Here is an 18,129-nt window from a genome sequence, read left to right as displayed (position 1 = left end):
TGTGTGCCTCTGCGGGTGGGTCGGGAGGGGCAAGTTTCCAGTATTTGTATTATTGTGATATGTTCTTAATTCTAGTGATATGATTTTAATTTTTCTGTGAAGCACTTTGTGTTGCATTCTTTTTGCATGAAAAGTGCTATATAAATAAAGTTTGACTTGATTTGATTTGATCTTGTAGGTTGACGTTTGATTCCAATGAGGCAATTTTTTGGACCTGCTCAGTTACTGCAGATTGAATGCAATCAAACTTTGCTTCTAATGCTGTGAATGCCGTCCTGAACTCAGCGAGGATAGCCGTCCGGTGCTCGTCTAGGATGTTAGCTATTGCATCCATGCTGATAGAGCCGCTAGCAGTAGCTTCGTTAGCTTTAGAGTCGCTAGCAATAGCTTCGTTAGCCTTCTCGGTATCTACTTTGGCGTTTGGGTCTTTTCTACCATGTCTGATAGGTTTTGATGTCATGTTCAACTTGTGTAAGGGTACAAGCAATTATGCTGTCCACCAACTTTGCTTTTAACCCTTTCATGCATGAATTATGACAACCTCAGTCAGGATTTTTTTCCTAAGTGTTTTTGTTACTCTTTAGGCATGAAAAAAAAAAATTGAACTTCATTTTTTTTTTACATACATTTTTCAAGGAGTTAATGACATGTCCACTAGGGTGGACAACATGCATTTGAGCTTTCAACTGATCAAATATGTTTTTAACAAAACAATGAATAAAATGACACATTATGTGAACACTATGAAATGCTTCATGTTTTAATGTTGTTAAACTAATGTGTTCACATATTTGAACATATTCTAATACTGTTAATGCAAAAACGTTGAACCTCCTGACTCCTCAGCCTTTCCCCTCTTTCTTTCTAACCCTCCTCCTTCCATCCCTCCCATTCCTCCCTCCATCCCTCATTCAGATCCTTCCTCTTGACTCTTCAGCCCCTCCTACCTCACCCTGTTGAACTGTATATTTTTTCAGTTAACATTTCCTACAAAAATAATAATAATAATAATAAAAAATATTGCCCATGGCTCTCTAAACATTCGACTGGGCCTTTGGTCTGGTCTGATGGATCCAACCCCTCAGTTTCCCTAAACCTAGAAGTAGGAGCCATTCCTGGTAGATCCCTGCTAACTTAGAGACCAATGCGAACTTCAAAAATAACTTCTCTATTAGTCAGTTGACCCGGCAAGCCTGCACAGTACAGTCTGACTGACTCCAACCATAACAATATATCCACCTACTACGACAAACATTCTCTTTCAAATGTACTTTAGTACATCAGTATAGTCTCTTTCTTCTGTTGAAAAAGTCTATCTTTTATGGAAATTGGCAAAGCACCCAGGGCACAAAGCCACAAGACACCGCATGCAGATGTGCTTTGTATTTCGTGTGCACGCAGCATCATGGCATCACGGCAACCTCAGCTCCCTCAGCATCCTCAGCTCCACTGTCACGACTGCTAGCATTTACTGTTCCTCTTTTTTCTGGTAGCCATTCATCATCACTGCCACTAACATCATCCTCACTTGACTCGGAGGGTATTTGCTCAACTATCCTGTAGGCCTTTCTATCACGCTCTGCATCTGACCTCTACAAAACATAAAAACATGAATCGTTACTCTCATGATGGAACTAATTTGCACAAAATATTGGTACATTCTAAAAAAACAAAATTTACATTCTAATAACATAGATTAATTGATTCACAGCCAAAAAAGTTACTGCAGATGAAGTATTTTCAAAAACAACAAAGTCGCAGTAATTGTATGAATTGTAGTTAAAATATAGCCAGCGATGCATGATGTCCAATTTAGTGGACAGATGATTAATTGCAATTTCCTCCCAACACAAAATCAATACTTGGAAATTTCAACAATTATATTACTCCTTAGTTGTTACTTGATGTCCCCATATTTTTTTTACCTGCAAGGTTCTCTTAGAATAGAAGGAATGGACAGATATTCCTTCGGTGCTCTGCACTTCTGGCCTTCCGTCGGCCATCTTGGTTTTGAGAATTTTTTGTTGCACTTACAACGGCTGGCCAGACGGTGGCAGTGTATGGGATGATACACTAGCGTCCACTGTAGTGGCTGATGCGCAACTTTGACGTCAAGACTCATGCATATAGAAGAAAACAGCTTTTGAATAGCTGTCCACTGTAGTGACCACTATGCATGAAAGGGTTAAAATGAGGTTACGGGATTGAAAAGGGTTAAGATGTAAAAAGTTACGGGAGCGAAACTCAGACTGCGTCTATTCCATGCACCCCTCAAACCGGAAGCTCGTAAGCCCATTTTTAAATGCAAGTAAGAAGCAACAGCTTCACTCAAGGTGAACTCACCTTCAGCCGGCAGTGACAATTTCTCTCTTACTAAGTAGAGCAAAAGTCAAAAATAAAGGTTTCAGTAAGGCATTGGTTTGTGAGGGGAGGTTCAGCATGTTAAAGGGGAAGTATGTTTTTTTTGCACCCTGGACCCTATTTTCCCATCTACTTTTATCTAGCTGAGTGGTGGGATTTTGAATATTTCCTGTCTTACATTATTGGACAAACTGATTAATGTGAAATAGCCCTTTAATTAAAAAAGTCTCCTTTAAAACCCACATTACTGACAGGAAATGCAAGAGGGATGTACATTTCAAATATTGACAAGTTAAGGCTACTTACTTGCTTGGAGAAAGTCAAAGAAGACAAACTTCCCATCGGTTTCTGGAACTTTTACATATTTCTGTAGTCCTTCGTTATACACTTTAGCCAGCATTTCCTGTTGAGTAAATTATAAAATTTAAACAGCCCTTCACAGTCTCTCATAGCCCCTCCACCTGCTGCCTCTGTGTGTGTACATGCGGTGCGCGCGCACACACACACAAACACGGGTGCATGGACAGGTCGTGCTTGGGCTCTAATAAACGGTAAACGCGCTAAATCGCCAACACGGCGCCCCCATGACGTGGAGAGCTAAGACTGACGCCAGGGAGATAACCAGCAACAATACAAAACCGAACAAACTGGAGAAAAGACAGTAAAAGCACCGTTAAAATGCTCAGCAACACTAGTCCCACTCTACCGTTAGCTCTCCCCGCCGTGGCGTCGCAAACGCTGTAGGTAACCAGCAGCAATTCAAAACCGACCTACCCGGATAAAAGGTATTAAAAGCACCGTTGAAACACTCACCACCAGCGCCACTTTAACGTTAGCTCTCCCTGCCGCGGTGTCGGGGATAGCTAACGCCATGGACGTAACCAGCAGCCATTCAAAACCAAACTACCCGGAAAAAAAGGTAAAAGCACAGTTAAAACACACACCAACACTAGTCCCATAATAACGTTAGCTCTCCCCGCCACGGTGTCGCACACGCCACCGTTGAAACACACACCACCAGCCCCACTTGCCCGCTGCGGTGTCGGAAATAAGCAGCAGCAATTCAAAACCGAACTACCCAGAGGAAAAGCAGTAAAAGCACCGTTAAAACACATCACCACCAGCCCCACGGAACAAGGCTGACGCCAGGGAGATAACCAGCAACAATACAAAAGGCAGCACCGTTAAAACACTCACCACCAGCAGCCCCACTTTACCCTTACCTCTCCCTGCCGTGGTGTCGGGGAGAACTAACGTTAACTGTAAAGCCAGGGAGGTAACCAGCAGCAATTAAAAACCACACGACCCGGAGAAAAAGCACCGTTAAAACGAACCACCGCCAGCCCGACCTTAAAAGTTAACTCTCCACAGTTCAAAGCAAGCAATTCAAAACCGAAGGAACACACCGACCTGTGCTTGATAGTTAATGGCTCAAAACAGTCTCCTTTCCCAAACTAAACTCAGAGGTGCACCTGCATCAAAATGGCGGTTAATGCTAACAGCTACAAATTCAAATGTGCTAATTACTTGACATTAATGTTAAAATTCACCAGTCTCGTGCCGAGTTTAGACGAGCGACTGTTTCAAGTTACACATTAAATTTTACGTTGTGTTCGGTAATATGGTTTAAAGAAATAAACTTCAAAACTACAGTAGAAGTCTGCCTTTTGCCAGCTAGCTAGCTCACAAGCAGCCCTGCTGAACAAAGCTAAAATTGCCCCCTTCCTGCGCAAGCCTGCCTTGCACAGGTTTACCTGGGCTGAAGCGCAAGGGCAGGGACCTATGCATGTTGGAAAAAGTCATTTTGCTTTCCCTCCATATTAACACTGCCATCCAGAGTTGATTCGCAGAAAATGACACTCACACATTTGACACTCTGTCCACAAAGACAGAGTGTTACAATAAACAGATTAGACACTACATGGAGTTAAATTGACTCCAACGAGTAACACTTTATACTCCCAACACATTGACACCGAGAAATCAACTCTGCCGGACTAAAGCCCAGGGACTCCTGAACCACCTCACGAGCAGCAAAGAGGAGGAGATGGACACCCTCGTCCCAGTCTTTGTTAACCTCCAGGCAATAAGTGCGTAGCATAGATTTTAGAGTCTGGTGGAAACGTTCAATAGCTCCCTGGCTCTCTGGATGATATGCACTTGAACAGCAGTGAGTAATGTCAAGTTGTTTCGTAACTTTGTATTACTTTACGTAACCCAAACAAAGAGAAACATTTTATCAGTGCAAAAGAAACTTATTACCAGCTTTTGTGCATGGAAAAGGACCAACACAGTCTACAAGAACGCGCTCAAACGGCTCACCCACAACTGGAATCGGATAAAGAGGATATGGAGGAATACTCTGATTCGAAACTTGGCAGAAATGACATGTTTTGCAATACTGCCGCACATCCCATTTCAGTCCTGGCAAGAAAACACTGCAAGATTCGGTCATAGGTTTTATTAACCCCTAAATGGCCAGCAAGCGGATTGTTGTGTGCCAATTTGAGGACCTCATGTCTATATGTTTGCGGAATTACAATTTGTGTCACAACACTCCAATCATCCTGTGTGGACACATGCGATGGTGTCCATTTATGGACGAGCACATCGTCTGTCAAAAAATAACGTGGACATTTTCTCAACTTCATCCCCTGGAACAACAGCATCAAAAGAAGAGGTTAGTGACGAATCACGTTTTTTGTTCAACAATAAGCTGCTCCCGTGACATACACATTTCAGAGCTAAGTTTCTCATCGGAAATGGATTCAACGACAGAAGCCGTAGAAGTGATAACGGATGGAGAAGACGGCGCAGGAGGTGAAACAACTGGCAAAGAAGCTAAACATTCAGTGTCATCCTTCATGAATCTATCACCTAATTCTACCTCACTTACTTCATCAGTTGGATCCTGCTTCTGTCTTTTTGACATTGCGCGTGTAACAGCGCAAACAGTAAACACCTCAGGAAACCTCTGCTCCAAATCATCGAGATGCTCAGAAAGAGGAACAGCAGTTACTTCAGGATTTAATAAGACAAATCGTTACCCAGGATGAGAGATACACCATCTATGGGAAACTGTGGACTTACTCCAATCACTACACGCCCTTTAACCAAGTCAGAGTCAAGATAAATATTATGCAAGGGTACCCCCACAAACTGCATCCCAAATCCCCGAACCAAAGCGTTAGTTTTTACGGAGGATTTTTCTGACAACGGCAGCACATCTTTAAGAATGATTGACTGAGAGGCTGCACTGTCCCTCAGGATGGTGACAGGAACTTTGGAGTCCCCCTCTGACAAGGAAACAAAACCTTCATAATAAAAGGAGTGTACACATGAAGATCAGGTTTATCTGTGTGAGTGGACTGACTGGGCAAAGTTTCAGTTTTCAACAAATTAACTGCTTTTGGAGACTTATTTTTTTTTATTCAGAGCGAAACAGTAATTTATGGTGTGAACACGCTTCTTGCAGTAAAAGCATACTGGTTTATCCTTAACAACAATCAATCATTTAAACAGACATCAAACTCTAAAAGATGTGAGTCAGACCCTGGCACACTAAAGCTTCACATCACACACAGGCTGTCTCTGCCCAGTCCTCATGTGAGCACAGACAGGTCACATGACTGCAGCTTGAAGAACAAGCGGACATTAGAATAAACTGATCTTTGAACACATGCTGCGATACAGTCTGATGGAGACTACAGGGAAACATCTCAGATGTAATTACTAGTTCGCCCAATAAATAACACTGTAGCATGAAGTGTTTTGGACGCGACGTCCTTCTTGCTGAACTCAGAGTTTCTTCAGAATAAAGGAAACTTCTCTTAAAGTGCAGTCCAGGCTGTCGACGCAAATTCTTTTAAATATCCACAATTGTAATAATGAAATGAATTTGAAGCTTCAGAGAACAAACGTGTCTGCAGGGAAACATTTCACACTCTGTCCTCACTGTAACTTCACAGACCAACGTGGAGTTAAAATGTTCTTATGGACATGATGAGAAAGCTGTTGTTGAGCACAGAAGAGAGCAGAACTACTTCAGAGTTTAAAGCAGACAAAGATTTTCAGCACTGGTGGATTGTTGTTTTTGTTGTTATCTGTATAATTATAGTGCAGATACAAAGTTACAAGGATGCTTCAGCAGCCTTTACAAAGCTCACTGAGGTTTCTGCTCACAGAACGTAAAGGGATGATTTTAAACTCACGTCACATCACAGCAAACCCAAACAGCAGCAGCCTCACAGTTACACACAGATCAAGTCAAACAGCCTGTGTTTCTTCAGTGTGTAACCATGGTCTGTGTGAATGCTCGGCTCTGATTGGCTGCAGGGTTTCCTTTCATTCCTCACAATGGACACCTTGTGATTGTAAAAAGTGTCTCTTCACTGTTTTAAATATCTGTACGACTCCCCGACACTAACTCTTCACACTGCATGTGTGTCTTCATTGTCACCTTGCTGTTTGTCTCGTCCTGTGCTGAGGTCTCTGTGCACACAGCGTGTGTGTCAGCACAGGTCACTGCTCCTCCAGATGAGCATCAGTTTATCATTTGTTCCAGGAGTAAATATGAGTTATTAACAGCCCTCACATGGAGTTATTTGAGGGAGTCAGTGTGGAGATATCAGGTGTTCTTTATACTCAAACACTGCTTTACTTTCCCGTCACATGTGAGACTTTAATCACTGAATGATTTAAGTGCAGCTCTTGATGATGATTCAGCTGTCTGCACTTAATTAGAACAACAACTAATTAAAACAATTACTTGTTCAGTGAGCTGAAGGAGATTTGGATTATGATACAAATGAAGACTCTTTTTATTCATAGAAGTTATTTTATTTTGAATTGGATCCTCTTCAGCCACAGAACAGGAAGTGATTGTCATTCAAAACCCTGTCAAAATAAAAGCCCTGTGCTGTGTCCCTCTTGATTCACAAACAGACTGAACTCTTCAATATTAAAAACAACATTCATTAATAAACGTCCATGTGAGAGACAGCAGGTTGACTTTGTGAATATTATAGTTGATCATCATGTTGACTGCATCACAGTGCAGCTGGGTGAGCGTGCTGTGTGCACATTGTGATCAGCTGTATTCATATCTCACTGCAGGTCTGTGAGTCTGCAGACTTTTCCTGGAGGTCACTTCAAACTGGGACTGAGAGAAGGAAACAGGGGGACAGATGATGTCATCAGCTTTAAATGTGTTCAATGAACACACAGGAGAGTTCAGGTCAGAGCCTGCTCACCATCTCTCAGCTGATCACTTCTGTAGTCTGACTTGTTTCATTGTATTGATCCAGCCGTCTTTTTCTCCCTGAGAGTCGATTCTTTTGGCTCAACTCGAGACCAAAACAAGAGAAGAGAATTTACAACGAGCTCAGAAAGCATGGAGGATTTTATCAGAAGACTGAAAACACAAAGTGAGCAGAACAAACACATTCAGATTCACTGATTGTTAGTTTAACCAGTTAATGTCCTGATAACATCCAGAAACAGCACAGAGCACTGCATCACTTCTTACACACTGAAACTGTTTCAGACATGTGTGACATTTGTGTAATCTTCATGTGTCAGCGTTTTCCGCTCGCAGTGAGGCTCTTTTTCCAAACCTAACCAAGTCCTTTTAGTGTCTCATGTTTGTGCTGAGAGAAAAGATTTTATAATTTGGTCAAAATAAAATGTAGAAACTAAAAAAAGCAGGAAGTCACTTTACGTACCTGATGTAACTGTGTCATTTATAATAATTCAACTTTGACGTTTGAACTCTGAAGGGACTCAAACTCTGATCTCTGTGCTGTTAGTGTTTCTGTGACCCGTCCATCACCCCATTAAAACATCTTATTTTGAAATTCCTGTTTGACACCAACAATGTGGAATTCTGTGTCCATTTAGAAACTTGTATTTGTTATAACTTTGTGACTCTTTGACAAACTGTGAGCAGACCTGACTGCTTCTCGTCACTGTGAGTGTACAGCCATATCATGATGTTGAATCCTCAAACATTATGTCTGTTGAAAGTCGACATGACTCCTTTATGTCACTTAAAAAGCATCAATCTAAAACTGCAACTTGAGGTCTGTGGTTTCTGACATCTCTCCTTGACTTCTGCTGTCAAATTGAACTTTCTCAGATTTTCTTGCAAATCTTTTGAACGAAAGTTTTTGACAGACAACCTGAAAGTTGAACATTTCTCCCTCTATGTTTAAAGTAACATGTAGTTTTTAATCTCTTCCTCTTGAATTCTGTGGACTCCAAACTGTGAACATACTTTCTGTCAGGATGTTGATATTTGTTGTTCCGGCTCCTCCTCTCTCTTCCTGGCTGCCATTTGTAAAACTGTGATGTAAAATATGTTCCTGTATATAAAAAGTCCTGAACCTCTCGTTCTGTAGCTTTGCTCTCAAAAACCAACGATTAGAGGAAACTGTACATACAAATATTGTGCTTCAGACCCGCCACAAGGGCTCAGAGACTCAGTGGGCCCTATCGTCCACCCAGCGCAAAGTGCGCAGCGTAAGTGTCATCATTGCTATCTTCCTCCCGACACAGTCATCATTTTCATGCCCAGTGCCCACGCTGTGTAAATAACAAATGACCTTGCGCCACCGTTAGCGCCCATGGGCGTGTTAGTTTTGAAAGGAGGTATGGTCAGGCAAACGCGGGGCGCGTTGCTATTTTGAGGACGCAGAAACCTTAGACCAACAAAAACCTGGTCTAAAGTCTATGGTGCAGTCTGTATTTGCTATTTAGAGGGCGCATTGTGGACATACATTGGAGAGTTCACAGCACGAGTCTCTGCTTGTCATTCACATGGGGAAGTACAGCCGCGCTTTGACTCAAAAGGAAAAACGCACGCTCTCTCTAATACACACAGACACACACCCAACTCAGAGGTACATTTATTATAAGCCTCAAACATAGCTACCTGTGACACCGACAATCCTGCCCACAGATATTAAAACACAGTCCAGTCTCCATTATGCACACAGGAGACAACACAGCCATGTGATCCAGCAGCAACAATAAGTAAATAAACATTTAAAGCCTACCTTTCTTTGATGGTCAGCACACAGAACTTTAAGAAACATATGATCCTGTCTGTCTGGATTCATTCATCATTAATGCTGTGCCTCGTGCGTACAATTTTGTTTCTGCTGGGCAGTGGGATCGCTTCAGTGGCTTTAACATTATTTAAATAAGAAGAGTGACTGAAATCCTCCGTGTAGCAGTAGCGGTTGCACCCGGCTCTTATAGGGAATGAGAGCTGACACTCTGATTGATTTTATTCATGTTATGCTGAAAACACGGCTTTTAAAAAAACCAGGGACTTAAGCCAACCTCTTTGCTCACTCAGCGCGCCCCGTGGTCGGGCTTCTGTCCGGTTCCGAACGTAAAAAAAGTAGTTCCGGTGAGATGCCAGGGTCATGAAACCAAAAAGTTTTACCCTAAAAAAACAACACGGAGGCAAAGGTGATCCATTTTCAACACAAAACTACCCTCTGCGGATTTCATATACCGCGCCGTTTTTTTGGCACTATTTTCTCTCTCAAACAATCCAGTATCACTACGCCTGCGGCAGGCCGGTCTCTCAGGTGACGTGATCCATCAGCTGTTTTGGAGAGAACACACTGGAATTGTAACTTGGCAGAGGATGTTTGTTGTCACAGTGGAGATACAAGTCAAAATGGTGCGAATTTGTGATTTTCCAGGCTGCAGTAACAAAAATATTCCACCGCACGTATTTCATCGTTTTCCCGAGGATCGTGCCCTACGAGAACTTTGGCTTGTGGCAGTCGGGTTGAGCATACGTACCAAGGCGATGAGGGTAAAAAAACTTTTTTTTAGAGAAAAAGATTATGTCCCTCCACGCCCAGGACAGAAGAAAATGCATGTCTTGAAGAGCACGGCGGTGCCCACACCCCAGGTAAGAGAAACATGTGTTTGTGCGTGTGTAGAAGTATAAACATATTTGCATATGTGTATAAACAAGTTACATTCTATCTTATAATATTCCGTACAATCATTGTTTTAAAAGGTATGCACTTCGCTGTGATGGATGCAACTGAAGCACAGGCCATAGATAATCCCAACCCTGAAGAATTGGAGCATATGTTTTCTGGAGCCCCACAATCAACCCCTAAGAAATCAGGAGGAGTCCAAGCTGAATGTCATCGGTCCTCTTCCTCAGCAGTCGTTCTTGAAGTTTATTCTCACCAGCCCTGCATAAGCAGTTCAAAGAAAAAAGTCATCAGCATCTGGAGTGTACCTTGCCTTACCTCCCACCTGGACACAGTCACAGCCACAGGTAAGGTGATAGTTAGAGTTTACTGTGCAATTTGTCAATATATACAGCTGATGGTGACATATTCTTTATTAGGTAACATTCTAAAGATAGGGCCCAGTGAATGTATCAACCATAGACATATCACGCATAATGCTCAAAATCTAATTGTTACTTGCTAGGTTCCTTTTGTATTTATTTCTTTACAGTCAGAGATCCAAAGCAGAGCAGCTGCATCTCAGACACTGGACACTAGCATGAGTTCCATTGAAGCACCATGTGAAAAAGATGACAGCTCATTTCTTCCTGAAGTAGGCAGTTTATCTAGTTCCACATCATCCTCAGATGTAAGCATTGCTGCAGGAGAACATAGCACAGAGTGGTCTGGAAGGAAGTGGATTGTAAACAAGTCAGCCCTTATGGAACTGTTTGCAACTTGCCATACATGTGGGCATGTAATTGATGACAACAAAGTAACCAAAAATGGATCCATGATAAAAAATAGAATGGACTTGCATCAATGGGCATAGTGGAGGATGGAAATCTTGGCCATGGATCTTCTAAACTTACAGCTTCCAAAGAAGACCAGTTATTATGCACTGCAGAGAGCCTATCTTATACCTGTTGTTCATGAAGCCTACACTGAAATGCAGGAGGAAAATCTGTCAAATCTCCAGGAAATAACACGTGCAGGGGGACGTATTGATGTTGGCGGTGATGCTAGGTTGGTATTGAAGTTATAGAGCATGCATGTACTAAGTTGTACTTGTTTATTTTACAATGAGGGCTGGGTTTTTTTTTCACAAAACATTATTCCTTGCACTTGGGTTCTGCTGAACTAATATTGAAACTCAATTGATGAAATGTTTTTTTTAACAATGTCGAGTGGTAGCCGCCCTTGAATTGTGACCTTGTGAATCAAAATCAATTCAGGTAATAAGTACCAATATATACAGCCCTACAATTTACTGCTTCTTTTAAATCTACAGATCCGATTCCAGAGGTTACAGTGCTAAGTACACTTCCTACAGCTTTTTAGATGACTCAACCAAGAAGATAATCATGTCTGATTTGATTCAGGTAAAATTTCATGTTATTTTATAGTGTGATTTAGTACGTGTATGTAACTGTGGGCATATTGATGTGCATAAACACTGTCATATGAACATTGTTATATGTTGTGGCAAGGTGTTGCTTTTATGGGTCACTGAATGTATTTGTTATCTCTGTAAAAAAAAAAAAGGTATCTGAGACCACAAGTTCACCGGTGATGGAGTCTGTTGGTTTCCAGAGGGGGTTGGATCGTCTGCTGGACTCTGGAGTTAGGGTTGATGTTGTCACCACAGACCGCCATCCATCCATAAGAAAGATCATGAGGGAGTCCTACCCAGCCCTCAGACATCAGTTTGATCCTTGGCATGTGGCTAAAGGTAATTTTGTGTGTACCTTTGTATAATTTGTGCATAACTCAATTTAATGGTTATTTAAAATTGACTTTTGTATGGGCTATTCTACAGGGTTTGCTTGACCCTTCTCATCTTTTGACATTATTCAGGTGTAAGGAAGAAGGCAACTGCAGCAGCCAGGAAGAAGGAAAGCCAGGAATTGCAGCCATCGATCAAGTCTTTGGGAAATCACTTCTGGTGGTCTTGCAGCTCTTGTGGTGGTGATGAAATGGTAATGCTTTTAATATTTCTTCTTCTTCTTTTTCTGGTCATATAAACCTTATCAAACTTGAAAGCATAAACACTCAAATTAGCCCTGGTTTATTTCCTGTTGCTGGATTTGCTTAGACCCAAGCTATTCTTTTGCTGTAAAACGCCATTTAAAAAAGGTCCATACAAATAACATGGTTCTATGGGTGTTCATAGTATTCAATTGCAGGAATCTTGGTCCTAAAAGGGTGATGGTAATCACATTGCAGGTGATTATCAATAAATGACAACCGTGGTATTGCACCATATTGCAAATCAAAATATGTCATGAGAACACTTTGAGTTAGCAGCCACTTACATTGAGAAATTTGCTAATCACAATCTTAAAAAATCTGTCTCACAAAAGGAATTGAGACGCCGCTGGACCTCTATCCTGTATCATGTTTGTGGCATCCACCGATGGGAAGAGGATGGACATGAGTACAAGTGCTACCATGATGAGCCCGAAGATGAACAACAGAGGAGGAAGAAATGGCTGGAGAAGGGCAGTGCTGCCTACAACGCTCTCAAGGCTGTTGTTCTTGATAAAAATCTTTTGAGCGACCTGAGTCAAACGACTTTATTCAAGCACACTGGTAAGTTGGAATAAGCTTATGAATATTATGTGGACCGTGCCTGACGTATTTATTCCCAAAACGATGAGCTCTCCCAGTGACATCGAGACTAAAAAGCTAACAGCTGGAATCATTTCCAAACATTCCAATGCTTTAATCAGCTCTTTTGAAAGCCTTGTTCTGAGTTTTTCACACCCAGCTTGGAAAACTTTACAGCCTGTTTTATTTGTGATAGTATACCGCCCTCCTGGCGCATACTCTGATTTTCTAACTGAATTCTCAGAGTTTTTATCAGATTTAGTCCTGAGTTCAGATAAAATAAATATCGTAGGGGACTTCAATATTCATGTAGATGTTGATAATGATAGTCTTAGCATGGCATTTATGTCCCTTTTGGACTCTATTGGTTTCACTCAAAGTGTAAACCAGCCTACTCACCACTTTAACCACACCCTCGACCTTGTTCTAGCTTATGGCCTTGAAACCGAAAATTTAATTGTCTTCCCACAAAATCCTCTTTTATCAGATCACTAGTTAGTAACATTCGATGTCCTATTAACCGACTACTCTCCAGTTAAAAATGTTCTCACAAGATGTTTGTCTGATAGGACTGTAGCTAAATTTAAGGAAACAATTCCAGCTGCTTTTAATTCTTTACCACATCTGTTTACTACAGAAAGCTCTTATGCTAATGTTAGTCCCTCTCAGCTTGATCAGTTTGTTGATAGTACTGCAGGTTTGCTGAGAAGTACTCTAGACTCGATTGCCCCCTTAAAAAAGAAGATTATTAAACGACAGAGGCTAGCTCCATGGTATGACTCAGAAACTCGTAACTTGAAGCAAATGTCGCGTAAATTTGAAAGAATGTGGCGATCCACCAAAACAGAAGAGTCTCGTTTACTCTGGCAAAATAGTCTTAATAAATACAGGAAGGCCCTACGGCATGCTCGAGGTGTCTACTACTCCTCCCTCATAGAAGAACATAAAAACAATCCCAGGTACCTTTTCAGCACTGTAGCCAGGCTGACAGAGAGTCACAGCTCCATTGAGCCAAGTATTCCTATAGGCCTCAGCAGTGACGATTTCATGAGCTTCTTTAATGACAAAATCCTAAAGATTAGAGACAAAATTTGTAACCTCCTGCCGTTAACTGGTGCAGATGTATCTTTGGAAACTGCTCAAAAACCTGATGTTTACCTTGACTGTTTTTCTCCAATTGACCTTCCTGAGCTAAATTCTCTGATATCTTCGTCTAAACCATCAACCTGTCTTTTAGACCCGATTCCAACCAAGCTGCTTAAGGAAGTCTTTCCCTCAATTAGCACTTCTTTACTAGATATGATCAATATGTCTTTATCGACTGGCTATGTACCCCAGTCTTTTAAACTAGCTGTAATTAAGCCACTTCTTAAAAAGCCTACCCTAGATTCAGGCACCTTAGCTAACTATAGACCTATATCTAACCTTCCTTTTATCTCAAAGATCCTTGCGAAAGCAGTCGCTAATCAATTATGTGACTTTCTTCATAACAACAGTTTATTTGAGGACTTTCAGTCAGGATTTAGCTTCACACAGAGGACTTCTCTCTGTACTCGTCCTGTTAGATCTTAGTGCCGCTTTCGACACGATAGACCATCACATCCTGTTACAGAGACTAGAACATTTATTTGGCATTACAGGATCTGCATTAAGTTGGTTTAAATCTTATTTATCAGATCGATCTCTGTTTGTTAATGTTCATGAGGTGTCCTCTATGCACACCAAAGTTAGTCATGGAGTTCCACAAGGTTCTGTGCTCGGACCGATTCTTTTTACCTTATATATGCTTCCTCTTGGTAATATCATGAGGAAACACTCCATTCATTTTCATTGTTATGCAGATGATACTCAATTATACTTATCTATGAAGCCAGACGAAACCAATCAGCTATCTAAACTAGAAGCATGCCTTAAGGACATAAAGATCTGGATGACTAGAAACTTTCTGCTACTTAATTCAGACAAAACTGAAGTTATTGTGCTCGGCCCAAAACACCTTAGAGATTCTTTCTCTAATGATATAGCTGCCCTAGATGGCATCAGCCTGGCATCCAGCACTACTGTTAGGAATCTGGGAGTTCTATTTGATCAGGATATGTCCTTCATCTCCCACATAAAACAAATATCAAGGACAGCTTTCTTTCATCTTCGCAACATAGCAAAAATCAGACACATCTTGTCTCAAAACGGTGCAGAAAAACTGGTCCATGCATTCGTTACTTCCAGGTTGGATTATTGTAACTCGTTACTATCAGGCTGCCCTAATAAGTCACTAAAAACTCTGCAGCTGGTACAAAATGCTGCAGCACGTGTGCTGACAAGAACTAGGAAGAGAGATCACATCTCTCCTGTATTAGCCTCTCTGCACTGGCTTCCTGTAAAATCTAGAATAGAATTTAAAATCCTCCTTCTTACTTACAAAGCTCTTAATGGTCAGGCACCATCATATCTTAAAGAGCTCATAGTGCCATATTACCCCTCTAGAACATTGCGCTCCCAGGATGCAGGCCTGCTTGTGGTACCTAAAGTCTCTAAGAGTAGTGTTGGAGGTAGAGCCTTCAATTACCAGGCCCCCCTCCTCTGGAACAATCTACCAGTCAGGGTCCGGGAGGCAGACACCCTCTCTTCTTTTAAGAGTAGACTTAAAACTTTCCTCTTTGATAAAGCTTATAGTTAGGGCTGGCTCAGGCTTGGACCAGACCACAGTTATGCTGCTATAGGTTTAGACTGCCGGGGGGATCTGACACACCAAGCTCCTCTCTCTCTCTCTCTCTCATTCTCTGTGTTTCTCTGTCTCTCTCTCTGTCATATTAATGCAGCTCATTAACTCTGTATCTTCTGGTCCCATTAACATTACTAACCACATATCTTCCCGGGAGTTCTTGTGCTTCCTTGTCTTGTAGGTTCCTGGGGATCGTTGCTGCAGACCACCTGCTGCTGTGGACCTGCTCGACTGCAACAACTACTAACATCAGCCTTCCCCATAGTATCATTATTGTTGCTGCTAATGCTAATAGTAGACCTGTTGACTTCAACTGTTACAATTACGATTACCTCAGCCTTTATCATTACTCTGCTTCTCTCGCTAATTTATTTATTTATTTATTTATTTAGCCAATCTTCACCCTAGTCTACCACTATTATTGGCATTGTAACCATAAGTATGTGTCTGTTGTTGTTCATGTAACAAGGACATATGTTGTTGTGGTAACAAGAACATATGTTGTTGTTGCTCTCTTTGCCTGTCTCTATCCTGCATCTCCTTCTATCCCATTTTCGGCCCATCCAGTCTCTTCAGATGGCTGTTCAACATGAGTCTCGTTCTGCTCGAGGTTTCTGCCTGTTAAAAGGAAGTTTTTCCTTGCCAATGTGCCGAATTGCTAAGTGCTACTCATGGTGATTCATGTTGATTCAAGAGTCGGTCTAGACCTGCTCTTTCTGTAAAGTGTCTCGAGATAACTCTGGTTATGATTTGGCACTATACAAATAAAATTTGATTGATTGATTGATTGAATCAGAGAAGGACATGTCAGAGAAATGTCACATACACTGCAGGAGAAAACACAGATTATGTTGCCTGGTCTTTGAGCCAACAATTGATCAGCAAATGTACTGTATAAAACTAAAAGATTTTGGAGTCTTTGAAATGTTGTGTGTGAGGCTGTTATAGAAATGTGCATGACAAATGTCTAAATAAAATGTGTTGTTTCAGGGGATCTTGAGGTTTTCCACAGCGCTATGCTGAAGTACGCTGAGAAGAGGAGGCACTTTCAATACACCACCATGCAGGCACGAATGCAACTGAGTGTTATTGACCACAACCACAACATTGGCCGTCAGCAGGATACTACTCAGGCTGGTAAGCATGAAAGATGAAGCAAAAAAGGTAGCTTAAATTTGTATGGTTTTTTTTGTATAATGGACTTGGATTACTAGTCAGTTATCAGTTGTACTAACTTCCAACTGATGGTTATTTTTATTTCCCCAGGGAAAGGAAAATACAATGTGTTTCACTCCAAGCAATCAAGTCAATGGGTTGCAAGGAAGCTCTATGTGCCAACCTCTCAGCGTTTCAGGAAAGACTTGGTGCAGCGTGTCATCCAACGGCGACTTGACAAGAACATCAAGCTTGGAGATAAGCAGTTCCACATCCATCCTCCAGTCAACATACCGACCAACAATATAGCTCCAACTCCAAAGCCGGACAAGGATGATCTGGTGGCACAACATGCAACACGATTTAGAGGCAAATAGGGACCTGTTTGAGACTTTTTAGCCCACAGAAAGTTACAGGTTTGGTCCCCCATGTCCACCCAACATAAAGGCGTCAGTGTTTGAGGTGTGGTCACTAAATCTTTACTTCCTGTCCTATAACCCTTAGGCACAAACCAAAGTTTTGCTGCTCTCTTCTGTCAGAGATGTCTCACTTCAGTTGTTTGTGAATAACAAATTGCCCATTTGAATGCTGCTTATTTATATATGTTTATTCATATAAAAATTATATATATTTATATATTTGTTTTTTAATAATTGTGTTCTTTTGTACAGCAGCATGAACTATAGTTATATAGTAATGGGAGAGAATGTTTGAAACTCAGACATGTAAAAAGTTATATTCTTTATTTTCAGAGCTGAATGTACAAACTTTCCTTAAGGAAACTGTTAAATGTTGTTTACAATTGCAACGTCTGCAATTTTATTTACAAACATTTTGTCCAACCATTAGTCTTCCAGGCTTACATTTGGTTCACAATGCCTGAAAATTATTTTGAACAATTGAAAATATATAGGTAGGTGCTTTCTAATTGTGTGTTTCTTAAAAATAAAATAAAATATATTTTAAAGAAAAAGGAAACATGCGTCTTTCAGGGTAACACTCAACTTTTAAAAATGAACTTGCCAAATCAGATTTCAACACAACTAAAACAAACCCAGTGCTTCCTCTGACTCTTTGAAGCCTACATATTGCCCATTTGGTAATGGATATGTCTGTCTTATGGTGTCCACCACACACGAAGGAAGAACTCTCCTATTGCCTTTTCCCAGCTGTTCTCCTTTTAGGATCCATTCAAGCACGACCCGATAGCCAACCAGCCTGTATTGTGTGAAAAATAAAACAACATAACATGTTTAGTCTGAGCATACTGTATGTAAAATGCTAAATGGTCAGTTA

This window comes from Semicossyphus pulcher, unplaced genomic scaffold (assembly GCF_022749685.1).
Source record: "Semicossyphus pulcher isolate SPU_LCO1_2020_fin unplaced genomic scaffold, fSemPul1.0.p SCAF_10, whole genome shotgun sequence".
NCBI classification, from domain to species: Eukaryota; Metazoa; Chordata; class Actinopteri; order Labriformes; family Labridae; genus Semicossyphus; species Semicossyphus pulcher.
Note: the sequence above shows the minus strand (reverse complement) of the source record.